Below are 27,469 nucleotides of genomic sequence, written 5' to 3'. Positions count from 1 at the left end.
TTGGGCTTATAGTTGGTGCTATAGCTAGGGTTAGGGTTCGGTTAGGGTTATTGTTGGGGTTATAGTTGGTTATAGCTAGGTTTAGGGTTGGGGCTAGGGTTATGGTTGCGGTTATAGTTTGGGTTATAGCTAGGGTTAGGGTTGGGCTAGGGTTAGGTTTGGGGCTAGGGTTAGGGTTGGGGCTAGAGTTAGGGTTGTGCTGGGGTTAGGGTTGTGTTGGGGTTAGGGTTGTGGTGTTGGGTTTAGGATGGTGTTGAAGTTAGGGTTGTGGTTAGGGTTATAGTTAAGGTTGGGATTAGAGTTAGGGGTGTGTTGAGGATAGGACTGGGGTTAGGGTTGTGTTAGAGTTGGAGTTAGAATTGGGGGGTTACCACTGTTTAAGTACATCAAGGGGTCTCCAAATGTGACATGGCGCCTGCCATTGATTCTAGCCAATTTTGCCTTCAAAAAGTCAAACTGTGCTCCCTCCCTTCTGTGCACTGCCATGCACCCAAACAGTGGCTTTCCCCCACATACGGGGTATCAGCGCACTCAGGAGAAATTGCACAACAAATTTTATGGTCCATTTTCTCCTGATACCCTTGTGAAAATAAAAAAGTTTGGTTCCAAAGCACCTGAAGGGTTAATAAACGTCTTGAACGTGGTTTTGAGCACATTGAGGAGTGCAGTTTTTAGAATGGTGTCGCTTTTGGGTATTCTCTGTTATATTGACTCCCCAAAACTCACTTCAAAAATGAGGTGGTCCTTAAAAAAATGGTTTTGTAAATTTTGTTGGAAAAATGAGAAATCGCTGGTCAACTTTTAACCCTTATAAAAAAATTATGTTTCCATAATTATGCTGATGTTAAGTTGACATGTGGGAAATGTTATCTATTAACTATTTTGTGCGATATGACTCTCTGATTTAAGGGCACAAAAATGAAAAGTTTGAAAATTGCAAAATTTTCAAATTTTTTGCCAAATTTCCATTTTTTTTTCATAAATAAACACAAGTCATATCGAAGAAATTTTACCACTAACATGAAGTACAATATGTCACGAAAAAACATTCTCAGAATCAGTTTGATCCATTGAAGCGTTTCAGAGCTATAACCTCATAAAGTGATAGTGGTCAGAATTGTAAAAATTGGCCTGGTCATTAAGTACCAAATTGGCTCTGTCACTAAGGGGTTATTCTGCTCCACTGTCTCTGGTATGATGTAATAAAAGGTTTTGGCTGTACATACTAACACCTCCAGAACGTATATAGTTTCCACAGGGGCAATGCAGAGTAGGTGTTGGTGTGGTGTGTCTTCTATGGCAGCAGGTCAGTCTGGCAAGGAGGTAACTAGCCAGATAATGTATATATAACACATCTTGTATTGCAAGTAAAACAATCCAACAATATTTTTAGCAGGTAAGAATGGAAGTCAGTGTTTTTTCCATATCACTACGCAGAATCCCAGTCTGCAGTTGGAAGTAATATATGCCGTGTCTGAAGTATGCAAATATCGCCATGATGAATGGAAGATTCCTGTCGTAACAGTGAAGCATGGTGCAGACTCAGCAGAAAATGCAGCAATTTGTACAGTCTCCTACTCACACATATACTTTATGTTAGCAGATTGATTTCCATGCAATCATGACTACATTTCTGGATTGCACGTTCAACATGTGCGTCAGTGCAGAGATGAGCGGAGCATCTTCTATTATTTCTGACTGCAAGGCTACGGCATCTAGCTTAGACACAGAAGAATATAAATGTATGTATTCTATGTATGTATATGTGTATCTAGATTTACATAACGTATTAATATTTTACTTTGTGAAAGCCGTGTAATCTTTGAGTTATACTTGAAGCATCTAGCAGATTTTTATAGTTATTTGACTAAAAAAATGAGTGAAAGATGCTGGGAAGCCACAGAAACAAGACTATGGGACAGGAAAATGTCTAGAAGCATCAAACCAGTCATAGTCACTGTGCCACGGTATGGCTGCCAGAAAAGTAGAGCCCAGTACGATATCATGAATCTGGCGTAGCTGTACTCTACATGGATCTTGTGTTGCGCTGCTCACCTGGCAGCCCAAGGTTCATGTCTTTATAACTTTGTGTGTTATTTGTCGGGTTTCTCAATGGTGCCCAGCGGATATGGATCCCTCATCGATGCTTGCTACCATTGTCGCAGCCTTGTTATTGATATATGATAAATTATCTTTATTAATATCAGGGAAAAAGACTAAAAAAGAAGCACAAGGTAGGAATAAGATTTGGCTGGAAAACCTACCGGTAATCCATCTAATTCTACTGTGTGGAGTGAAGCACACTGGTCTGGAGCACTAGAAGCCAGCTGCCCCAACCTCACAAGCTAGCACCATCAGCCTAGACAGACACCCCATTCTACATACCCACCTCTATGTCCTACCTACATCTACACGTAATTTCACACGACAAGGTTTTATTATTTGGAGCTTTTATTAGGAATGCCAGCTGAAAGTACAGAGAAGCAGGGCATGACTTGCCCTGTGCCTCTACCAGGTCTACTCCTATGTTTTGCTTATGGAAACAAGTCTGTGCATATTTTGCTGTGACGTGCAGATCCTTCTGTTTTTCTTTCTGTCTATGTACAGCCTCGTGTTAAGTATAGATAGAACTATCCATCGAAGATGGCAGCATCGAGGATAGGACCTTCAATAGGTCTCATGGGAGGTATGGTTTGGGAAATAGTGTTTTTTGGGTTTGCGGGAAAGTAGTAGTAGTGATACTTATTATTTGTGACTGTTGGCAGTGTATGTGTTTGGTAGAGCTTGTTTGGGACCTTTTCCTTGATCTCAGTTACGTTTGCCCTGTATGTATGTGTTGATGTGTTTTAATTCACAAGGCTTACATAAATCCCACCAGATGGGTAGCCATTGCGCCCAGATATTTCTCGTTGGGTTGCTTACGGCTGATGGCTGTGTCTTATTACTGGGCCACAGCTTGGCTCCCCGAGTCTTCAGTATTGTTGCGTCTGTGGCTAAGGCTACATGCACACGCTGCGGATTCTGCTGCGGATTTGGCCGCACGGATTTTGTAAAATCCGCAGGTAAATCTGCAGGTCCAAAGACCTGCGGTTTTACCTGCGGATTGCTCTGCGGTTTTGCCCTGCGGTTTTTCATCTCAATGGAGGAGATGGCAAACCGCAGCGGAATCCGCAGAAAGAATTGACATGTCAATTCTTTCTGCGGTTTTGAAACCGCAGCAAATCCGCGCGGAAAATTCCGCAGCATCTGCACAGCAGTTTTTCTTTTCCATAGGTTTGAATGCTACTGTACACCGCAGCAAAAACTGCTGCGGATCCGCAGCAGAATCCGCAGCGTGTGCACACACCCTTACACTCGTGTTGTGTATTGGGAACATTAGCAGAGCCAGTCACGTCACTGAAGTGTGGACGGATAACTACGGTAAGCCCTTATTCCTCAGTGGGTTGTTAATAAGAAGTTTACTCACACAGTCTAGTATGTGTGACTATTTACCTTCCAACTTTCCGTGCCGGCCTGTCAGCAGTTGTATGCAGCTTGTGTGTGAGGTGGAGCCGCCATGAACATAATAGCATATCTGGCCTGACCATCACTGAGGTTTTCATGGGAAAATTCCAAGCACACTTAAAGCAATTTGTCTCAGTTTTCTGTTGTGCTGGGCCGTGCCCGAGACATCTCATCTGTGCTGCCCGATTAGTAATATGGTGACTCGAGAGCACTTTTCACACCTAAATTACTGCAGGAGATTGAAATGAATTAATTACATATATCAGGAAAACACAGAGTCCAGACTAAATAGAGGCCTTTCGTTCCCTGGCCTATAAGTCCCTCTACGATAGCTGGCAGTCTACACAAGAAAGTCAGTAACGCCTCCGGTACACCTCTGTCCCCAGCCAGTATCTAGGTTTGTAGAAATCAGAAGCAGCTGTCTGCAGATGGAGGTCTTTTCTTCTAGGAGACAGGGACCCCTTTGGCAGGGACAGTTACAGGGTCTGACATAATAGGTTAGCTACTGCCAACTAATCTATATGACTTTTACTGACTGTCTGTGTCAGCTGGTGGTTTCCACAAGGAGTACATCCTATACCTAACAGAACGGCACAAACATGTAAGCATCCGGCCACCTCCACTAGAGGGAGCCTGCTGATACCTGCTACAAAGACAACAGACGGTGTGACTTAGGTTCAGTGTCATGTACCAGCTGCAAAAGGAATATCCCTGTTTTTCTATAGCACAATGAAGGCAATAAAAGCAACTTATGAGCAGGGCTGTGGAGTCAGAGTCTGTGTCCATTTTGTGGAGTCAGAGCTTGTCTAAAATTGGGTACAGTAGTGCAATGCAGGATGTGCTGTAAACGTTTTCATAAGAATTTGGGAAATTTATGAAACGTCCTAGAAATGTCTGCTCTGTTCCTGTTCTCAGGATCTCGGCTTTTAGCTGAGATGAATCTGTGCTGCACTTTATGTATATGCTCAGTAGAGAGGCAGTGCTGGGGAGTCGTAGCTGAGATGAATCTGTGCTGCACTTTATGTACATGCTCAGTAGTGACCAGTGCTGGGGAGTCGTAGCTGAGATGAATCTGTGCTGCACTTTATGTACATGCTCAGTAGTGACCAGTGCTGGGGAGTCGTAGCTGAGATGAATCTGTGCTGCACTTTATGTACATGCTCAGTAGTGACCAGTGCTGGGGAGTCGTAGCTGATATGAATCTGTGCTGCACTTTATGTATATGCTCAGTAGAGAGGCAGTGCTGGGGAGCCGTAGCTGAGATGAATCTGTGCTGCACTTTATGTACATGCTCAGTAGTGACCAGTGCTGGGGAGTCGTAGCTGAGATGAATCTGTGCTGCACTTTATGTACATGCTCAGTAGTGACCAGTGCTGGGGAGTCGTAGCTAAGATGAATCTGTGCTGCACTTTATGTACATGATCAGTAGTGACGCAGTGCTGGGGAGTCGTAGCTGAGATGAATCTGTGCTGCACTTTATGTACATGCTCAGTAGTGACCAGTGCTGGGGAGTCGTAGCTGAGATGAATCTGTGCTGCACTTTATGTACATGCTCAGTAGTGACCAGTGCTGGGGAGTCGTAGCTGATATGAATCTGTGCTGCACTTTATGTATATGCTCAGTAGAGAGGCAGTGCTGGGGAGCCGTAGCTGAGATGAATCTGTGCTGCACTTTATGTACATGCTCAGTAGTGACCAGTGCTGGGGAGTCGTAGCTGAGATGAATCTGTGCTGCACTTTATGTACATGCTCAGTAGTGACCAGTGCTGGGGAGTCGTAGCTAAGATGAATCTGTGCTGCACTTTATGTACATGATCAGTAGTGACGCAGTGCTGGGGAGTCGTAGCTGAGATGAATCTGTGCTGCACTTTATGTACATGCTCAGTAGTGACCAGTGCTGGGGAGTCGTAGCTGAGATGAATCTGTGCTGCACTTTATGTACATGCTCAGTAGTGACCAGTGCTGGGGAGTCGTAGCTGATATGAATCTGTGCTGCACTTTATGTATATGCTCAGTAGAGAGGCAGTGCTGGGGAGCCGTAGCTGAGATGAATCTGTGCTGCACTTTATGTACATGCTCAGTAGTGACCAGTGCTGGGGAGTCGTAGCTGAGATGAATCTGTGCTGCACTTTATGTACATGCTCAGTAGTGACCAGTGCTGGGGAGTCGTAGCTAAGATGAATCTGTGCTGCACTTTATGTACATGCTCAGTAGTGACCAGTGCTGGGGAGTCGTAGCTGAGATGAATCTGTGCTGCACTTTATGTACATGCTCAGTAGTGACCAGTGCTGGGGAGTCGTAGCTGAGATGAATCTGTGCTGCACTTTATGTACATGCTCAGTAGTGACCAGTGCTGGGGAGTCGTAGCTGAGATGAATCTGTGCTGCACTTTATGTACATGCTCAGTAGTGACCAGTGCTGGGGAGTCGTAGCTGATATGAATCTGTGCTGCACTTTATGTATATGCTCAGTAGAGAGGCAGTGCTGGGGAGCCGTAGCTGAGATGAATCTGTGCTGCACTTTATGTACATGCTCAGTAGTGACCAGTGCTGGGGAGTCGTAGCTGAGATGAATCTGTGCTGCACTTTATGTACATGCTCAGTAGTGACCAGTGCTGGGGAGTCGTAGCTAAGATGAATCTGTGCTGCACTTTATGTACATGATCAGTAGTGACGCAGTGCTGGGGAGTCGTAGCTGAGATGAATCTGTGCTGCACTTTATGTACATGCTCAGTAGTGACCAGTGCTGGGGAGTCATAGCTGAGATGAATCTGTGCTGCACTTTATGTACATGCTCAGTAGTGAGGCAGCGATGGGGAGTCGTAGCTGAGATCAATCTGTGCTGCACTTTATGTACATGCTCAGTAGTGACCAGTGCTGGGGAGTCATAGCTGATATGAATCTGTGCTGCACTTTATGTACATGCTCAGTAGTGAGGCAGCGATGGGGAGTCGTAGCTGAGATGAATCTGTGCTGCACTTTATGTACATGCTCAGTAGTGAGGCAGTGCTGGGGAGTCGTAACTGAGATGAATCTGTGCTGCACTTTATGTACATGCTCAGTAGTGAGGCAATGCTGGGGAGTCGTAGCTGAGATGAATCTGTGCTGCACTTTATGTACATGCTCAGTAGTGAGGCAGTGCTGGGGAGTCGTAGCTGAGATGAATCTGTGCTGCACTTTATGTACATGCTCAGTAGTGACCAGTGCTGGGGAGTCATAGCTGAGATGAATCTGTGCTGCACTTTATGTACATGCTCAGTAGTGAGGCAGGGATGGGGAGTCGTAGCTGAGATGAATCTGTGCTGCACTTTATGTACATGCTCAGTAGTGACCAGTGCTGGGGAGTCATAGCTGATATGAATCTGTGCTGCACTTTATGTACATGCTCAGTAGTGAGGCAGCGATGGGGAGTCGTAGCTGAGATGAATCTGTGCTGCACTTTATGTACATGCTCAGTAGTGAGGCAGTGCTGGGGAGTCGTAGCTGAGATGAATCTGTGCTGCACTTTATGTACATGCTCAGTAGTGAGGCAATGCTGGGGAGTCGTAGCTGAGATGAATCTGTAATGCACTTTATGTACATGCTCAGTAGTGAGGCAGTGCTGGGGAGTCATAGCTGAGATGAATCTGTGCTGCACTTTATGTACATGCTCAGTAGTGACCAGTGCTGGGGAGTCATAGCTGATATGAATCTGTGCTGCACTTTATGTACATGCTCAGTAGTGAGGCAGTGATGGGGAGTCGTAGCTGAGATGAATCTGTGCTGCACTTTATGTACATGCTCAGTAGTGAGGCAGTGCTAGGGAGTCGTAGCTGAGATGAATCTGTGCTGCACTTTATGTACATGCTCAGTAGTGAGGCAATGCTGGGGAGTCGTAGCTGAGATGAATCTGTGCTGCACTTTATGTACATGCTCAGTAGTGAGGCAGTGCTGGGGAGTCGTAGCTGAGATGAATCTGTGCTGCACTTTATGTACATGCTCAGTAGTGAGGCAGTGCTGGGGAGTCACAGCTGAGATGAATCTGTGCTGCACTTTGTGTTCATGCTCAGTAGTGACCAGTGCTGGGGAGTCGTAGCTGATATGAATCTGTGCTCCACTTTATGCATATGCTCAGTAGAGAGGCAGTGCTGGGGAGTTGTACCTGAGATGAATCTTTGCTGCACTTTATGTACATGCTCAGTAGTGACCAGTGCTGGGGAGTCGTAGCTGAGATGAATCTGTTCTGCACTTTATGTACATTCTCAGTAGAGGGGCAGTGCTGGGGAGTCGTAGGTGAGATGAATCTGTGCTGCACTTTATGTACATGCTCAGTAGTGAGGCAGCGATGGGAAGTCGTAGCTGAGATGAATCTGTGCTGCACTTTATGTACATGCTCAGTAGAGAGGCAGTGCTGGGGAGCTGTAGCTGAGATGAATCTGTGCTGCACTTTATGTACATGCTCAGTAGTGAGGCAGTGCTGGGGAGTTGTTGCCGAGATGAATTTGTGCTGTGCTGCGCTTTATGTACATGCTCAGTAGTGACCAGACCTGGGGAGTCGTAGCTGAGATGAATCTGTGCCGCTCTTTACGCACATGCTCAGTAGAGAGGCAGTGCTGGGGAGTTGTAGCTGAGATGAATCTGTGCTGCGCTTTACGTACATGCTCAGTAGTGAGGCAGTGCTGGGGAGTTGTAGCTGAGATGAATCTGTCCTGCGCTTTATGTACATGCTCAGTAGTGACCAGAGTTTGGGAGTCGTAGCTGAGATGAACTTGTGCTGCACTTAAAGCACATGCTCAGTATTGACCAGTGCCGGGGAGTTGTAGCTGAGATGAATCTGTCCTGCGCTTTATGTACATGCTCAGTAGTGACCAGAGTTTGGGAGTCGTAGCTGAGATGAATTTGTGCTGCATTTAAAGCACATGCTCAGTATTGACCAGTGCCGGGGAGTTGTAGCTGAGATGAATCTGTGCTGCGCTTTATGTACATGCTCAGTAGTGAGGCAGTGCTGGGGAGTCATAGCTGAGATGAATCTGTGCTGCACTTTATGCACATGCTCAGTAGTGACCAGAGCTGGGGAGTCGTAGCTGAGATGAATCTGTGCTGCACTTTATGCACATGCTCAGTAGTGACCAGTGCTGGGGAGTCATAGCTGAGATGAATCTGTACTGCCCTTTATGTACATGCTCAGTAGAGAGGCAGTGCTGGGGAGTCATAGCTGAGATGAATCTGTGCTGCACTTTATGCACATGCTCAGTAGTGACCAGAGCTGGGGAGTCGTAGCTGAGATGAATCTGTGCTGCACTTTATGCACATGCTCAGTAGTGACCAGTGCTGGGGAGTCATAGCTGAGATGAATCTGTACTGCCCTTTATGTACATGCTCAGTAGAGAGGCAGTGCTGGGGAGTCGTAGCTGAGATGAATCTGTGCTGCACTTTATGTACATGCTCAGTAGAGAGGCAGTGCTGGGGAGTCATAGGTGAGATGAATCTGTGCTGCACTTTATGTACATGCTCAGTAGTGAGGCAGTGCTGGGGAGTTGTTGCTGAGATGAATCTGTGCTGCGCTTTATGTACATGCTCAGTAGTGACCAGAGCTGGGGAGTCGTAGCTGAGATGAATCTGTGCTGCACTTTTCGCACATGCTCAGTAGAGAGGCAGTGCTGGGGAGTTATAGCTGAGATTAATCTGTGCTGCTCTTTATGTACATGCTCAGTAGTGACCAGAGTTTGGGAGTCGTAGCAGAGATGAATCTGTGCTGCACTTTATGTACATGCTCAGTATTGACCATTGCCGGGGAGTTGTAGCTGAGATGAATCTGTGCTGCGCTTTATGTACATGCTCAGTTGTGAGGCAGTGCTGGGGAGTTGTAGCTGAGATGAATCTGTGCTGCACTTTATGTACATGCTCAGTAGTGACCAGTGCTGTGGAGTCGTAGATGAGATGAATCTGTGCTGCACTTTATGTATATACTCAGTAGAGAGGCAGTGCTGGGAGTCGTAGCTGAGATGAATCTTTGCTGCACGTTATACACATGCTCAGTTGTAACCAGTGCTGGGGAGTCGTAGCTGAGATGAATCTGTGATTCACTTTATATACATGCTCAGTAGTGACCAGTGCTGTGGAGTTGTGGCTGAGATGAATCTGTGCTGCACTTTATGTACATGCTCAGTAGTGACCAGTGCTGGGGAGTCGTAGCTGAGATGAATTTGTGCTGCACTTTATGTACATGCTCAGTAGAGAGGCAGTGCTGGGGAGTCGTAGCTGAGATGAATCTGTGCTGCACTTTATGCACATGCTCAGTAGTGACCAGTGCTGTGGAGTCGTAGCTGAGATGAATCTGTGCTGCACTTTATGTACATGCTCAGTAGAGAGGCAGTGCTGGGGAGTCGTAGCTGAGATGAATCTGTGCTGCACTTTATGCACATGCTCAGTAGTGACCAGAGCTGGGGAGTCGTAGCTGAGATGAATCTGTGCTGCACTTTATGCACATGCTCAGTAGTGACCAGTGCTGTGGAGTCGTAGCTGAGATGAATCTGTGCTGCACTTTATGTACATGCTCAGTAGTGACCAGTGCTGTGGAGTCGTAGATGATATGAATCTGTGCTGCACTTTATGTACATGCTCAGTAAAGAGGCAGTGCTGGGGAGTTGTAGCTGAGTTGAATCTGTGCTGCACTTTATGTACATGCTCAGTAGAGAGGCAGTGCTGTGGAGTAGTAGCTGAGATGAATCTGTGCTGCATTTTATGTACATGCTCAGTAGTGATCAGTGCTGTGGAGTCGTAGCTGAGATGAATCTGTGCTGCACTTTATGTACATGCTCAGTAGAGAGGCAATGCTGTGGAGTCGTAGCTGAGATGAATCTTTGCTGCACTTTATACACATGCTCAATTGTGACCAGTGCTGGGGAGTCGTAGCTGAGATGAATCTTTGCTGCACTTTATACACATGCTCAGTTGTGACCAGTGCTGGGGAGTCGTAGCTGAGATGAATCTGTGATTCACTTTATATACATGCTCAGTAGTGACCAGCGCTGTGGAGTTGTGGCTGAGATGAATCTGTGCTGCACTTTATGTACATGCTCAGTAGTGACCAGTGCTGTGGAGTCGTAGCTGAGATGAATCTGTGCTGCATTTTAGGTACATGCTCAGTAGTGATCAGTGCTGGGGAGTCGTAGCCGAGATGAATCTGTGCTGCATTTTATGTATATGCTCAGTAGTGATCAGTGCTGTGGAGTCGTAGCTGAGATGAATCTGTGCTGCACTTTATGTACATGCTCAGTAGTGATCAGTGCTGGGGAGTCGTAGCCGAGATGAATCTGTGCTGCATTTTATGTACATGCTCAGTAGTGATCAGTGCTGGGGAGTCGTAGCTGAGATGAATCTGTGCTTCACTTTATGTACATGCTCAGTAGAGAGGCAGTGCTGTGGAGTCGTAGCTGAGATGAATCTGTGCTGCACTTTATGTACATGCTCAGTAGTGACCAGTGCTGGGGAGTTGTAGCTGAGATGAATCTGTGCTGCACTTTATGTACATGCTTAGTAGTGACCAGTGCTGGGGAGTCGTAGCTGAGATGAATCTGTGCTGCACTTTATGCACATGCTCAGTAGTGATCAGTGCTGGGGAGTCGTAGCTGAGATGAGTTTGTGCTGCCCTTTATGTACATGTACAGTAGAGAGGCAGTGCTGGGGAGTCGTAGCTGATATGAATCTGTGCTCCACTTTATGCATATGCTCAGTAGAGAGGCAGTGCTGGGGAGTCGTAGCTTAGATGAATCAGTGCTGCACTTTATGTACATGCTCAGTAGAGCGGCAGTGCTGGAGAGCTGTAACTGAGATGAATCTGTGCTGCACTTTATGTACAAGCTTAGTAGTGTCCATTGCTGGGGAGTCATAGGTGAGATGAATCTGTGCTGCACTTTATGTACATGCCCAGTAGAGAGGCAGTGCTGTGTAGTCGTAGCTGAGATGAATCTGTGCTGCACTTTATGGACATGCTCAGTAGCAAGGCAGTGCTGGGGAGTCGTAGCTGAGATTAATCTGTGCTGCACTTTATGCACATGCTCAGTAGTGAGGCAGTGCTGGGGAGTCATAGCTGAGATGAATCTGTGCTGCACTTTATGTACATGCTCAGTAGAGAGGCAGTGCTGGGGAGCTGTAGCTGAGATGAATCTGTGCTGCACTTTATGTACATGCTCAGTAGTGAGGCAGTGCTGAGGAGTCGTAGCTGAGGTGAATCTGTGCTGCACTTTATGTACATGCTCAGTAGTGAGGCAGTGCTGAGGAGTCGTAGCTGAGATGAATCTGTGCTGCACTTTATGTACATGCTCAGTAGTGACCAGTGCTGGGGAGTTGTAGCTGAGATGAATCTGTGCTGCACTTTATGTACATGCTCAGTAGAGAGGCAGTGCTGAGGAGTCGTAGCTGAGATGAATCTGTGCTGCACTTTATGTACATGCTCAGTAGTGAGGCAGTGCTGGGGAGTCGTAGCTGAGGTGAATCTGTGCTGCACTTTTTGTACATGCTCAGTAGTGACCAGTGCTGGGGAGTCGTAGCTGAGATGAATCTGTGCTGCACTTTATGTACATGCTCAGTAGTGACCAGTGCTGTGGAGATATAGCTGAGATGAATCTGTGCTGCATTTTATGTCCATGCTCAGTAGTGACCAGTGCTGGGGAGTCGTAGCTGAGATGAATCTGCTGCACTTTATGTCCATGCTCAGTAGAGACCAGTGCTGTGAGGTCGTAGCTGAGATGAATCTGTGCTGAACTTTATGTACATGCTCAGTAGTGACCAGTGCTGGGGAGTCGTAGCTGAGATGAATCTGTGCTGCACTTTATGTACATGCTCAGTAGTGACCAGTGCTGGGGAGTCGTAGCTGAGATGAATCTGTGCTGCACTTTATGTACATGCTCAGTAGTGAGGCAGTGCTGGGGAGTCGTAGCTGAGGTGAATCTCTGCTGCACTTTATGTACATGCTCAGTAGTGACCAGTGCTGTGGAGATGTAGCTGAGATGAATTTGTGCTGCATTTTATGTCCATGCTCAGTAGTGACCAGTGCTGGGGAGTCGTAGCTGAGATGAATCTGCTGCACTTTATGTCCATGCTCAGTAGAGACCAGTGCTGTGAGGTCGTAGCTGAGATGAATCTGTGCTGCATTTTATGCACATGCTCAGTAGTGAACAGTGAGGGACCTGCTGGAGAACTGGACTAGACACTCACCCCCCCCCCCCCAGGTTACAAATTATCCTTATCCTTGTCCTTAGGGTAAGGTATAGCTTTCTTTTTTGGCAATACCACTTTGATATGTTTATGTGCTGTCCTCTCGCTAATCTCTGCAATGAACAAAGGTGATGGCAGTACTACTCACTTCTCTGTATGTGCCATTCTGCGGCACTTGAGGTAGGAGATGGAGCACAGCATGAGGGACCTCAGTCAAGCGAAGAGGGACATATATTTGTGGCACATAGGAAATCAATAAAAACCTGCTATCTAGGTCCTTGATGCTTTTTGTGGCCCTCTGTATGTCTCCTTAAAACAATACTTCATGAGGGATTACTAAAGAATGCAGTGACAGAAGAGTATGAATAGCAAAGAAAGCCCACCAAAATAAATGGGTATTTAAACTCAATTAAACGTGAACTACAACAAAATGGTTACAAAATAACCCAAAAGAGTATAAACCCTTAAAATAATTTTTATTTATTTATCTTCACAAAGGAATTCATAAAATTGTAAAAGACAATACTACTGAAGATTAAAATACAAAATGAAATGAAGAGGGACGCTGACTATATATCCCTGCTGGACATATATTGTAGTATCTAACAACAACCTCGAGCTGCCTTAAATACTTATATATGTTCTCCTTTCTCTATGCCTAGCTCAGCAGCAAATCACAACATTCATATGTAAGACAAAGCAGCAGGAGGTCACACTTACATTAGTATAAATAGGAGGCAGCGTCCCCGTCGCCCCAACGCACGTTTCGTCTTTATTACTTCTTCAGGAACGCCTATTTATACTAATGTACGGGGACCCTGCCTCCGTACTATGGAATCACACAGGCTCTGCGCACAAGCCTTTGCCATTTGCCTGAGCCCCAAGGGTTGGATTTGTGAACCAATGTGATAATAATGAGGCTTTAATGCATCTAATAATGATAAATGTATAGCGCATTATATTGTAGGCACCAGGGCTTACACTCTGATGCACAGCAATGACTCTGATTTGCATATAATTATAATAAGCCAGAAAAACTCCTTTATATAGCTTCTATACAAGGTTAGAGGTGGCAGAGCCCCCCACCATGGTACAGGAGGTCTTGTTGTTAGCAAACAAAAAATATCCAAATATACCCCATCTAAAAATACAAGGACAGCAGCAGAGGAGGGGGCACCAAATCCAGCATGAGCTTCACAATGGGAGGCGCTGCAGCTGGTGCTCATTGACATATAAATTGTTCCTTTGGTCCTGTCATTTCTAGTAGGGGGAGCTTATGTTGATTTTTTTATTTTTTTTTTATTTTCGTTTTTTTACATATTTTTCCTTTCTGTTTCTTCTGCATAAAATTTGTGCTAATAATGCGCTGCGTGTGACAATGACTGACAGCTGGAATGAGCAAAGACTAATAATGCTTTTCCAAGCCTTGCCAGTGACAGTTAAATGATCTGTCCCTGCCTGCTCCCTCCGTCGCTGCATTTTTCTTTCCTTCAGAAGAAAATCTCAAAGCCATTTGAATAATAATCTTATAGCCTCCATTAAGATGACAGTGAGCGAAATCAGCAGAGACCCGCGATTACTCCTTCCATCCAATAATTATTTAAATACCAGATAACTCCTTTCAGCCTAATTGAAGCCTTTCAGATCCATCTCTGAGGCCATAGTCACTGTGCGGATTGCTGTGCTGTAGTTCTTACAGCGGGGTCGGCCGAGAGGCTAAGTACCAGTTTTATTTGCTTAGTGATACTAGTTGTGTTTCTGCATGGCGCTTGTTATGTGTTTCGTGCTGCTCTCTTGGTGGCTATATGTAGAGACTAAGTAAAAGGAGTCATGGACCGCTAGCGCAGGAAACCGTATACTTTCTGGCGCAGGTTGCTGATCTTAGGACTGCCGCTACAGGGGCTGCAGTATTTGTTCACATTGATCGTGTTCTCACCAAGCAGATGTGTGACCTTCTTTTTCATCTGTGATGGACTACAACTAGTACAAGAAATAGCCATAGTCAAGAGACCAGTAGCTTGGGCCTTAGAGCGGATCTTCTAGCTCTTTTGCAAGGTAGCTCATTATAGAAATTAGCCGGGCACTTGTATTGTACGGTAATATCACTCTGGGGCGCCAACCCTAAAATGAGCAACTGTAAGTACACAGTGCTATATAATGTGACGACTGCAATATATTAAGAGGATGAAACTTTGACAGGAGGAGTGCTCTTCAAAAGGGTTGTCCACTACTAGGATAACCCCTTAAACTAAATGTTAGGCCCCAATAAAATAATAAAGTCTGTACTCACCTCCGGTGCCGGCGTCGTTGCCGCGGTGTTGTTACTCGTGCTCTCCGGGGCTTCGTGCGGTGTTATGACACATGACGCCGGTGCCCAGTCAGCGCTGGCGTCACTGTCTCCGCCTTCGGACAAACAGAACATGAAGAGGAATTCGGTATCAGCTGCAGCCTGGACTTCCTCTTCATATTCAGTTTGTCCGACGGCGGAGACAGTGACACCAGCGCTGATTTGGTACCGTTGGCATGTGTCACAACACCCCATCACAGCCGCGGGGAGAGCAAGTGCAGACACTGCAGGAAGTGAGTATAACCATTATTATTTTATCGGGCCATGACATTTAGTTTAAGAAGGGATTGTGGCAATAGAGGACAAACCTTTTAAGCTTAACCACATGCAAATTAGCCTGGAAGTGCATTCAGGAGTACATCTACACGCCCCCAATGCATTTCCAGTCTAATTTGCATGATGCATTAAGCTTTATTTCTCGGCATTAGATTACTACAAAATAGGTATCATTTGTAATGTTGTAGTAGGAACCATATGTGCAGCCATATCACTAGTCCTAGCAGTAAAGTCATCCATTATAACCATTACGGCGATGAGAGACTGTTACCATTGCAATGACAATACCTGTTCCAGTTCAACCCTGGCATGCGGGTCACTGAGCCATCCTCAAGTGGGTACTGTGTTTGGGGTCGAGGGCCACAAACAAATAAATGACCCTCTTCCAAGTCCGTGGGCCTGTGCTGTATAACGTAGTATATTGGAGACATTTATCACGAGTCGTGTGACATTTGAAAAAATGTCCGTAGCAACATTATTGATAAATCTGCCTGCTAGGATATTAGAATTGTGAGCATGCCCCCTGGGCTCTGCTTATTACACATGTTTATTAGGTTCCCTATGAAATAGGCTCAGTAAAGGCTCCAGACATCTTACAGCAGTGAGGCTGGACCTTACGAGCTGACTTTACACGGCACAGCTATTGTATATCCGCTGCTTCCATCATGTAAAGTCCCACTTTATTAAATATCTTAATGCATGAAAGCATAGCACGTATATTTAAATCGATTTATTGGTTGGTGTGCGGCTTCAGTAATAGCAGTCCTCTGATATTATATACCTGTTATCTGAATCTCTCCCCAACAATAAAGCAAGAAAGACACAATACATTTTGGGGCCCATTCATCAGTTTTTGCCAGAATAAAACTATTTGAAATTACTCAAAAAATGTTGCAACTTGTATTCGCACAAAATGTTGCAACTTTTGGTGTTTTGCTGCCTGGTTTGAGAAGTGTGTGCAACTTATCCGGGAGGGGGGTGGCCAACAGATTTACCATGAGTGGTGTAAATTATGATAGAAATGTTCTGGAGTATGTCTATTGTGGTGGTGCATGGCAGCTGAGTGATGCACCAAATTCATTAACAGATGAACGCCTTTAAAAGGGAACCTGTCCCCAGAAATAACGCTGTTAACCTGCAGATATGTGGTTAATCTGCAGGTTAACAGCATTGTAATGCTGCCCGACTCCTGCACACAACTGAATGCAGCGAGCAGAAGATGATCTTTATTCTCCCCGCCAGGATCAGTCATAGGAGCGGGGATGCTTTTAGTATACAGAGTGACGATTGTAACCGCACAGATTGTATCTGATAGCCAGCTGCAATGTAGAGCGAGTGTCAGTCAGTTACGGTGGCTGCTCTATATACTCAGAGCGGTGACTGAACCGGCGCCGCCCCCGACCCTATGACTGAAGCCGAATGTTGGTGGGGAAAATAAAGATAATTTTCTCCACTCTGCATTCGAACGCGTGCAGGCGCCGGATACCATAATAAGGTTGTTACCCTGCAAATTAACCGCATATCTGCAGGTTAATAGCATTATTTCTGGTGACAGGTTCCTTTAAAGAATTTGGCCTGTCATACTCCATGGCACTCTTCATCGAAACTGGTGTCCCAATGAACCAGGTCCTTTTTCTGCATCTCCATAAGCTACATTCAGCTTGCCCTAAATATTAGCCTGTATTCTGGTAACAGAGACAAATATAGAAAAATAACAGAACCATCTAGCTCAACCTGATCCTTTTCATAGTGATCCAGAGCATAACAAAATCCTTTTTAAGGCAAAAGACACTTTTGTTCATTGTAGAGAAAAAAAAATCACTATGATCGTCAGAATAAATCTGAATCAGTTATTTAGTACATACCCTCTAGCAGCTGGATGCTATGACACACGCCTGGTCAGTATGCATTTACTTGGGTTTTGTTTTAATGATAAAGTTTTATAACACCAAGTCTTACATCTCAGGTATGCACAAACAAGTTAAAGGGAATCTGTCAGCAGGTTTTTGCTACCTCATCTGAGGTAGGCTGATGTAGGCCAAGATAAGCAGAATCCGTGGATGTATCGCTTAGATTACTGGGTGCAGCTGTTCTGACACAATCAGTGTTTTTTAGATTTAGCATGGAGCAGAGCTGAGGAAGCTAACCCCGCCCACACCAGGCTCTGTATGTACAATGTCCATAGACAGTGAGGTGACTATCACAGAGGGGGCGTGTAAGACTAGCATGCAGGTGCTGCTGTGTCCAGCAATGATATGTTCCTGTTGCTAAAGCAATCATTGCAAGTAAACAAAACTAGGAGCTTGATAAGAGAGGTATTGCTGAAATCTGTGTGTTAACCCCTACAGCATGCTGTCTTCAGCTTACATAGCAAAAACCTGCTGACAGATTCCCTTTAAGCAAAGCCTAAAGCCCACCATACACATCAGATGGCTCAGTTGAAGAATGGTTTGGCCATCTCTCTCATTACACAGGAGCACTCAATCTGCCAGGCTTTCCTGTGTTCTCTATCAGAGAGCTGTCATCAGGCAATGGTTTAGTGATCAGCAATACGAAATCGGACTTGCCCGATCAACTTCTCTCCCAACAGGCAGTTGTCTATGGCCCCAGTACACTGTAGACTGTCGGGAAAACTCATTGATATCGACAGGTGGCTAACATTAGTCTCATGCTGGCATTAGATTAATATGGGCTGAAACTGGCTGGCCAATGGCCATATTACTTATATGAGTGCCTCCCCACTCTAGTAAGCGGCAGATCTTGGGGACACAAAGATCGGGCACTTACATAGCCACATGCCTTCCTATCTGAGCATACTGTACAGGCGTGATGGGCAGCTCATTTGTCTGACAGCTATCAAGTGGTGTCTATCTTATAAGAAAAAGTCTGAACTATTTCGATCATCTCTATAAAGTTTCAGGATGATAGTATTCGTTTTTTTATACATTTCCAGATGTGATCGGCCCGTTCTAAGGATTGTAGTTGTATTTTGTTCCACTGCTCACATTTTTCTTTCCAGATAAAGAAACAGATGGATCGGAATCTATTACCATTAACAGCGCAACAGAATGGAGACTTCTGTCTCTCCGGACGATTCATAGATATCAATATGGTCTACACATTTGGGCTTGTATTTATATGCAGTAGATGTTGGGGCATAGGCGAAGGCTTGCATAGTATGTCCGGCAGGAAAGTGCCCAAATATCAGTCCATTCGGTGCAGAAGCTGTGTGTTTTTTCAGCTGCCTAGAATGGGAAGTGTGCTTGTAGACATTACTGTTGTTCTGCCCGGCTGTTGTTGGAGGCACATAGGGACAGCTGGCTGAGATATTGCAGCGGGTGACTGCCACTGACACAGATTCCCACACAGGTCAACAGAGATCACACTATGCAAGGGTCTCGTCTAGCCCACCCGGGGGAGGGGACGTGTCTGAATCAATGTTTTGACTCTTGTTGGAAAAACAAGTGTCAGGCAGGCAGGGACTGGTACATGATAACACATGGCCATGGGGCAGCTTTGGTGTACTAATAGAAGTGCCTGAAATAGTGCAGGTGATACTGAAGTGCTCATGCTTGTTAATGTCAAAGTCTCCTGGTTATCATATTTTCTTGAAAAAAAGAGGACCGCAGATCTATCATTGTTGTGTTATGGCAAGTATAACGTCCACACACTGAAAATGGAAGAGATCCCCACATGTTTATTGCAAGTGCCCATAGGCCAGTTTCACGCAGACCTGATGCTGGCTCTATGATGCTGTTACTTTGGGTCATTACGTCTGTTATTGGGCAAAGGAAAATGAAGATTAAACCACAACCACAAGACAGATTTCCTCAACCAAGGTATCATTGTAATCAGTATAATGGCGCCAACCTGACACTGTGTGTAGGTTACTGAGCACAATCCTGATGACAGGTTCCCTTTAACCTGCAGATATGGGGTTAATCTGCAGGTTGATAGAGTTGTGAACCTGCCCGGCGCTTGCACTTAGATCTTTGCTGCCTTGAAAAATAAACTTTATTTCTCCTGGTAGCGTTCAGTTCTCAGTCACAGGGGCAGTGCCAGCACGGGCTCAGTCATTGCTCTGTGTATAGAGAGCAGGCTGTAACTGCGCCCCCATCACTGACTGACACTGTCTCTAATGAGAAATAAGTCAGAGACGTTTTCGGAGAAGCAATCAGATGAACCTGGAATTTTTGAGGTCTATGGATCAGTGGTATGGCTGTATGAAAAAAATGAATGCAGTGGGGGTTGCATACATTTGATTGCACCTGTCCATCCCATTGGGATATAATCCCGTGCCAGTGACGGCGATTACCAATTGGCAAACTGCTCACCTCTTCCTGTGATGTTTTGGGGTTTTACTGGGCAGGTCACAGCCTCTACAATGAAAGCGTGTATGCCCAGTTGCTCAATGACTCTAAGGCCGGGGTCACACTGGCGAGGAATACAGACGAGAGAGGCGTTAAAAGCACGCATTACACACGGACAAATTATTCTCTATGGGTTTGCTCCCAACAGCCGTATATTTCTCAGGCGTGTTCTACGGTCCGTGCCAATTGCAGCATGCTGCGATTGTCAGCGTACTACGGCCGTAGTACGCCAATGCAAGTCTATGGGTGCGCAAAAAATACGGATTACACACGGACCACACATGTGACTTGCGAGAAATACGCACCCGGTGTCTTTTACAAAAGCCGGCAATTCAGTGCGCTATACAGTAAACTCACACTGACAGGTTTAATAAAGAAAGAAAGAATAGATATATACACATAGAATACATATATATATATATATATATATATATACACATACATGTCATTGTGACAAACATATATACATATTTATATTTCACAGAGTTCTTCATAGCAGAATAGCCGCTAATTAAATTGCCGGCTTCTATCAAATAATTCCCCAACCCGACATGAAATGACACATGGTTTACATTCAGTAAAGCATTTCATTTCATGCTTTTTTATATGTCCCTGACTAATAATTAGATGCGGGTTTGTGTGCAAAATTTGGGAGTTGTAGTTGTTAATTTAAGGGGTTAATTCTTTGTTACAAAAAATGCGTGGGCTTCCCATTGCCCTATATTGGTGGCGAGTGGGTTAATCTAACAAAGGGTTAATGTCACCATTCGATTGTAAGGTGACATTAACCCTTTGTTAGATTAACCCATTCGCCACCGCTACAGGGCAATGGGAAGCCCACACATTTTTTAAAAACGAATTAACCCCTTAATATAACAACTACAACTCCCAAATTTTGCACACAAACCCGCATCTAATTATTAGTCAAGGACATATAAAAAAGCATAAAATGAAATGCTTTACTGAATGTAAACCATGTGTCATTTCATGTAGGGTTGGGGAATGATTTGATAGAAGCCGGCAATTTAATTAGCGGCTATTCTGCTATGAAGAACTCTGTGAAATATAAATATATATATGTTTATCTCAATGACTTGTGTGTGTGTATATATATATATATATATATATATATATATATATATATATGCATTCTATGTGTCTATATCTATTATTTCGTTTCTGTTAGAAACCCTGTCATAGGGCTCCATTATATGTCCATTTTGCAAGGCGGCGAGAAAATCTCGCCATACGGATGCCATACGGATTACATACGGATGCTGACATGCGCAAAATACGCAACCACATCTTGCTTACGGATGACCTACGGAGCACTATTTAGGGGTCATTCATCCGTATTACGCCTGTAAATTACGGACCTTATTTTGCGTCGGTTAGTGTGACCCCGGCCTAATAAGGTAAAAAGCCTTTGATAACTATGCTGCAAATGACCTGTTAATAATAAATTGCTGCACTTTTGCTATGCAGATTTAGCCGCACAGCTTTTACAGGTAAAACAAGGTGAAAGCAGGTGTGACCACCATCAGTGCCTCTTACTAGAGGGTGGGTAATTGTACTGACCTTCTCCACATCTGGATTGCTTTCCTTTTTATAGATGGAAGCAGGCGAGTGTGAGTGAGTCTTACAGAAGTGCTGATGTTTCTCCGGAGTCTTTCTTTAATGGGGTGCATCCCGCTCCAGCAGTCTGAGTGTTTACGAGCTGAGGAAAGCTTCACTTTTCACATCAGTAAGCCTATTTCATTGGCTTGTAAATCAGTGGCCAGGATATTCCATGTAGGTATATTCCATGTATAAGCAATAATTTACACTATAGGTTTACGATGGATAGTAAGGTGTATTCTTTGTAATAATATGCAACCTTTACCTTTTACACTTATGTTTCTTTCAATGGTAGGAAGGTTACAACATAATGCCTTTTCCCAAAACCATGATTCTTTTGCCCTTCTTTATGATTTTTGTGTTTCCTAAAGTATTTCCAAAAAGAAAAAAAGACAACAAGATAATGTTTTGTCCTTTATATTGCAGAACAGTTTTTATAGCCCATATAATAATTTACATAGCACTTCATCAATTATTTTTTGGGCACTTATGTAATGCTAAGTAACTAGCGGTATTCCAGAAAAAAATGTCATGAAAAAGTGTTTTTTTTCCAGGAAAATATTGCTTAGCCCCAAATTTTTTGTTTTTACAAGTGGCAGTAAGATAAAATGGACTCCATAGTTTGTTACACAATTTCTCCCAAACATAAGTGGTTCCATGTGCAGTCAAATACTGTCGCGTACAAGTCACCCCATTTTTGGAAACTAGACCCCTTAGGAATTTAGGGGTGTCCAGCATTTTTAGCTCACAGATGCTCCAGAGAAGTTTATAACATGGGCGCACAAAAAAGGAAAAAATACATTTTTTTTCCAGTAAAATGTTGTTTAAGGCTACTTTCACACTAGCGTCGGCCGACGTACGTCGCAATGCGTCGTTTTGGCGAAAAACCGCATCCTGCAAAGTTGCCCGCAGGATGCGTTTTTTGTCCATAGACTTGTGTTAGCGACACATTGCGACGTATGGGAACACGTCGCATCCGTCGTGAGACGGATGCGTCGTGTTTTGGCGGCGCGACGCACGCAAAAACGTTACATGTAACTTGTTTTGTGCGTCATCTCCGCCATTTTCGACCGCGCATGCGCGGCCGAATCTCCGCCCCCTCCTCCCCGGACATTACAATGGGGCAGCGGATGCGTTGAAAAACTGCATCCGCTGCCCCCGTTGTGCACAACTTTCACAGCGTGCGACGGTACGTCGCCCCGACGCAGGGCGACGGCCGTCGCACGACGCTAGTGTGAAAGTAGCCTAAGTCACAAATTTGCCATTTTCGCATGCGTTAAAAGGAGAAAAGTGACCCCACACTTTGTTACGTCAGTTCTACTGGACACTCTAGTACCCGATATATGGTTCAAAAGTAATGTTTGTGAACATAGTAGGGTTCTGAAAGAGCTTTTAGATTTTTGGAGCACAAATTTGTCTTGAATAGATTGCACATGTAGCATTTACCAAGCTCATGAGGTGCCAAAAAAACAGAAACCACCAACAATTGACCCCATTTTAAAAAAATAACCCCCTCAAGAGGAATTCATCTAGGGGTGCGGGTAGCATTTTTATCTCACAGGTGCAGCACACAATTTTAGAACATCGGGCATGAAAACAAAAAGTTAGTTTTTTTCACTCTAAAATGTAAATTTAGCCTCTAATTTTTAATTCTCACAAAGTGGTAATAGGGGAGAATTTCCCCCTCAGTTTGTTTTTGCAATTTCTGCTGGACACGGCAATACCCCATAGGTGGTTGCACATACACTAGTAGTTGAGCACTCAGCGAGAATCGGAAAAGAGGGAGCGTCATATGTCTTTTGGAACTCTGATTTTGTTGGAAAACTCTTCCACAAGTGACCTTATTTTGTGAAACTACAGTACTGTGCTACAGACAAGGTTTCTTAACTATAAGGCTGGAGTCACACTAAGGCTAGTTTCACACTAGCGCTTTTGAGCGCAGCGACGGCCTGCGCACGGCCGCCGCTAAACCCCGCCCCCTGCCGCGCCTCCGCCGGTAGCTCCGCCTACCGGCGCATGACGCTGCATGCATCCTGCGTCCCCTATCTTTATCACTGGGGGCGCAAACCGTGCGCAGTATGCATTTGGCGGCGCATGCGTCCTTTTGACGTTGCGCCGACCTGCGCCAAACGCAACCTGCTGCAGTTTGGTTGCGCTCGGCGCACCGTCAAAAAGGCGCATGCACCGCCAAACGCATACTGCGCACGGCCTGCGCCCCCAGTGATAAAGATAGGGGACGCAGGACGCATGCAGCGTCTTGCGCCGATAGGCGGAGCTAGCGGCGGAGGCGCGGCAGGGGGCGGGGCTTAGTGGCGGCCGTGCGCAGGCCGTCGCTGCGCTCAAAAGCGCTAGTGTGAAACTAGCCTTACCTGCGCAAAATACGGTCAGTATTTTACATGCGTAATACGGATGACAGACCCCCTAAATAATGCTCCGTATGTCATCCGTAATCAAGGTGTGGTCACGTATTTTGCGCATGTCAGCATCCGTATGTAATCCGTATGGCGAGATTTTCTCGCAGGCTTGCAAAATGGACATATAATGGAGCCCTATGACAGGGTTTCTAAAAGACACTGGGTGCGTATTTCTCGCAAGTCACATGTGTGGTCCGTGTGTAATCCGTATTTTTTGCGCACCCATAGACTTGCATTGGCGTAATACGGGCGCATGCTGCGAGTGGCACGGAGCGTAGGATATGGAGGAGAAATATACGGCTGGTGCGAGGGACCCCATAGAGAATCATTTGTCCGTGTCTAATGCGTGCTTTTTGCGCCTCTCAATCTCCCGTATTCCTCGCCAGTGTGACTCCGGCCTAAGGGTATGTGCACACGTTGCGGATTTGTTGCGGATCCGCAGTGGATTTGCCGCTGTGTATCCACTGCAGATCCGCAAGTGATTTACAGTACAATGATAACCTATGTGAAAAAAAAATTGGCTGTGCACATGCTGCGGAAAATTCCGCACAGAATCCGCAGCAGTTCAATTTCTGCAGCATGTCAATTCTTTGTGCGGATTCCACAGCGTTTTTACACCCATTCCATTATAGGAATCCTCAGATGTAAAAACGCATGCCAAAACCGCAATAAATCCGCATAAAAAACGTGTGGATTTTGACCTGCGGATTCTGCCAAGAGATGCAGATTCTGCGCAGAAAATTCCGCACAGCAATCCGCAACGTGTGCACTTACCCTAATACTTATTTTAGGCTGTGTGCCCACGATGCGTTTTGTTAAGCGTTTCCGCAGCGTTTGAGCCGGCTCAGACACTGCAGAAATGCTTAAAAGATGCATCAAATTAATTAGCATGCGTTTTTGGCTTTTTGTGCCAATGCATGCGTTTTTAACCGCTCAGGAATCGCTTAGCGGCTAAAAACGCAGCATGCTCATTAATTTCCGCATTGCTGAGCGTTTTTAGCCATCCCCAATGATCCCAGAAATCGCGTGTCAAAAAACGCGTCAAAAACGCGTCATAAATCGCGCAAAAAACGCGTGGAAAAAGATGCGCGATTTCTGGGAAGGGGATCCTTTTCCTGAGCGTTTAAAAACGCTAGCGTGGACACATAGCCTTAGAAGTAAATAACATAAATGCTTATGTAAGTGTATGAACTTGCTTTCAGAAAGTATGGTTCAGCAGATCGACAATTAAGATCCAAAGGTTCTTTTGGGGAGGACTGGATCGTGCATTGTGGTTGTGCACATGCTCCTTTCCTTTATCATTTCACCAACATATGGTACATGTGTCTTTTTTAAACGGTACACTGAGTTCCAAATTATTTTGGAAATGCTATTTATATCTCATTTCCTAAATGTTCGATTCAAATGAGTCAGTATAATATTCAAATCATCAATCGTTAGAGTATAAATCTAATTTTATTCGACAAACCTCCCAGTGATAACAGATACAATGCACTGTTCCAAATTATTATACACAACTGAGTTTCCAAACGTTTTGTAGGTTGTAAAGAACTGAAAGCAGTCATTTGTTGAATTTTTAGCATTAAGAGGTCACATTTACTGTAATCAAAAGCTTTTTCAATCAAAACATCTTAACAATCCAAGTTAGGCTAAGTTTACATTTGTGTATATGCGCTTTGCTTATCATCTGCATGCGCAAACGCATGTCAAAACGCATGCGAACACTGAGGTTTTTTTTATCCGCATCATCCGCCTAAAAAACGCTGCGTGTGCATGTGTTTGTATGCGTTTTGACATGTGTTTGCGTTGTTTATGTGCATGCGTTTGATATGACATCAGACAAAAATGGTTGTGTCGCATGTGATTTCTATATGTATTTTGAATAACACATGCATTTCCATAGACAGTAATGCGTTTTTTTGACGCACTCATCCGCATGCGCATGTCTGCGCATATTTGACAGATTTTTGACGCCTCAAAAATGCACCATGTTGTGTTCGCCGGACCCCGCCGCACACCTCAAAGCAACGCATGCATACGCATCCGGAAGCGAACACATGCAAACGCATGTCCATCCGTACATCATGTTAAAGATAGGTACGCATGACGCATGCGGATCAGTGCGGATGAAACGCAAGGCGCACAGACGCAAATGTGAAACCAGCCTTACATGTTGACATAGTACCCCTTTTTGATATCACCTTCACAATTGAGCTTGTGAGTGTTTAGGCCCCGTCACACACAGCGAGATTGCCAGCGAGATTGCTGATTTTGTGATGCCACAGCAATCTCGCCAGCGATATCGTTGTGTGTGACATGCGCGCTGGTTTCCAGGGTAAACAGCGGGTATCTAAGAGCTGCGCGACTCTTAGATACCCGCTGTTTACCTTGGAAACCAGCTTGCTCGCTGGTCCCGATCGCTGGTGGGTCTGTGTATGTGACAGCTCACCAGTGATCAGCTAACTACTGTATGTCCCAGTGATCCCATCCACGTCGGATCGTTGGTGGGATCGCTGGGACATTGAAGAGTGTAATGGGGCCTTTTGGATAGTTTCTGCTTGAATTTCTTTGCAGATGTCAGAATAACTTCCAGGGCTGCTGTTTTGTTGTGACCTGCCTCCCACCCTCATAGATCTTTTGCTTGAGGATACTCCAAAGGTTCTCTGTAGGGTTGAGGTCAGGGGAAGATGATGGCCACACCATGAGTTTCTCTCCTTTTATGCCCATAGCAGCCAATGACTCAGACGTATTCTTTCAAGCATGAGATGGTGCATTTTCATGCATGAAGATGATTTTGCTATGGATGGCACGGTTTTTCTTTTTGTACAATGGAAGAAAGTGGTCAGTCAGAAACTCTATATACCTTGCCTAGGTCATTTTCACAACTTTAGGGACCCTAAGGAGCCCACCAGCTCTATCTCCGTGATTCCTTCACAAAACATGACTCTGCCCCCTCCTTGCTGACATTGTAGCCTTGTTGGGACATGGTAGCCATCTACTAACCACCCAATAATCCATCCATCTAGACCATCTAGGGTTGCATGGCACTCATCACTAAACAAGACTGTTTTTATATTAGTCTTCTAGAGATATTATGCTGCGATCCTAACGTATTGTTACCCCCTTTATAAATCACTGGTGAACTGGTGAGGCCACATCTAGAATATGGGATCCAGTTTTATGCTCCACATTTTAAAAAGGATATTCAGAAGTTAGAGTCAGTTCAAAGATGGGCAACTAGATTATTACAAGGGATGGAAGGCCTCTCATATGAGGAGAGGTTGGAAAAGTTGGGCTTGTTTAGCTTAGAAAAAAGAAGCCTTAGAGGAGATTTCATTTACATCTATGTAAAATATGTGGTCAGTACAAAGGACTGGCACATGACTTATTCCTTCTAAGGACCATACTAAGAATCAGGGGGCACTCATTACAGGTAGAAGAAAGACGATTACAGCAGCTAAATAGGAAAGGGCTCTTTACAGTTAGAGTAGTCAGAATGTGGAATGCCGACCTCAAGAGGTAGTAATGGCAGACACTATAACAGCTTTTAAAAAAGGGCTGTACCATTTTCTCAGTACACATAACATTGTGGGTTATAGTTTATTTCGTGACAAAATGATAATTGGTGGAGAAAGGTTGAACTTGACGGATCTAGGTCTTTTTTCAAACTATGTAACTATGTCTGGGCCCACTGCATCTGTTTCTGCTTGTGAGCACTGTTTAGGGGTGGCCTAATAGTAGGTTT

The 27,469-nt window shown here is 44.9% G+C and overlaps 1 protein-coding gene across 3 annotated transcripts in view; it reads left to right on the top strand.

The window, feature by feature from the left end:
- Window positions 1-27,469, top strand: part of PLXNA2 (plexin A2) — a 389,564-nt gene that overhangs the window by 40,770 nt on the left and 321,325 nt on the right. The window contains exon 1 of one of the 3 annotated variants that reach the window (XM_073587293.1): window positions 2,572-2,686. The exons of 1 other annotated variant lie outside the window; for it this stretch is intronic. The gene's annotated coding sequence lies outside the window, so the exon portion shown is untranslated. Of the gene's footprint in view, window positions 1-2,571; window positions 2,687-20,954; window positions 21,485-27,469 lie in introns of those variants that run through there. One more of the 3 variants, XM_073587295.1, reaches the window with a different exon arrangement.

This window comes from Dendrobates tinctorius, unplaced genomic scaffold, assembly GCF_039654945.1.
Source record: "Dendrobates tinctorius isolate UK_male_01 unplaced genomic scaffold, ASM3965494v1 ptg000098l, whole genome shotgun sequence".
Classification (NCBI taxonomy): domain Eukaryota; kingdom Metazoa; phylum Chordata; class Amphibia; order Anura; family Dendrobatidae; genus Dendrobates; species Dendrobates tinctorius.
The sequence above is the reverse complement of the archived record's forward strand: the minus strand, read 5'-3'. Positions and strand labels throughout refer to the sequence as shown.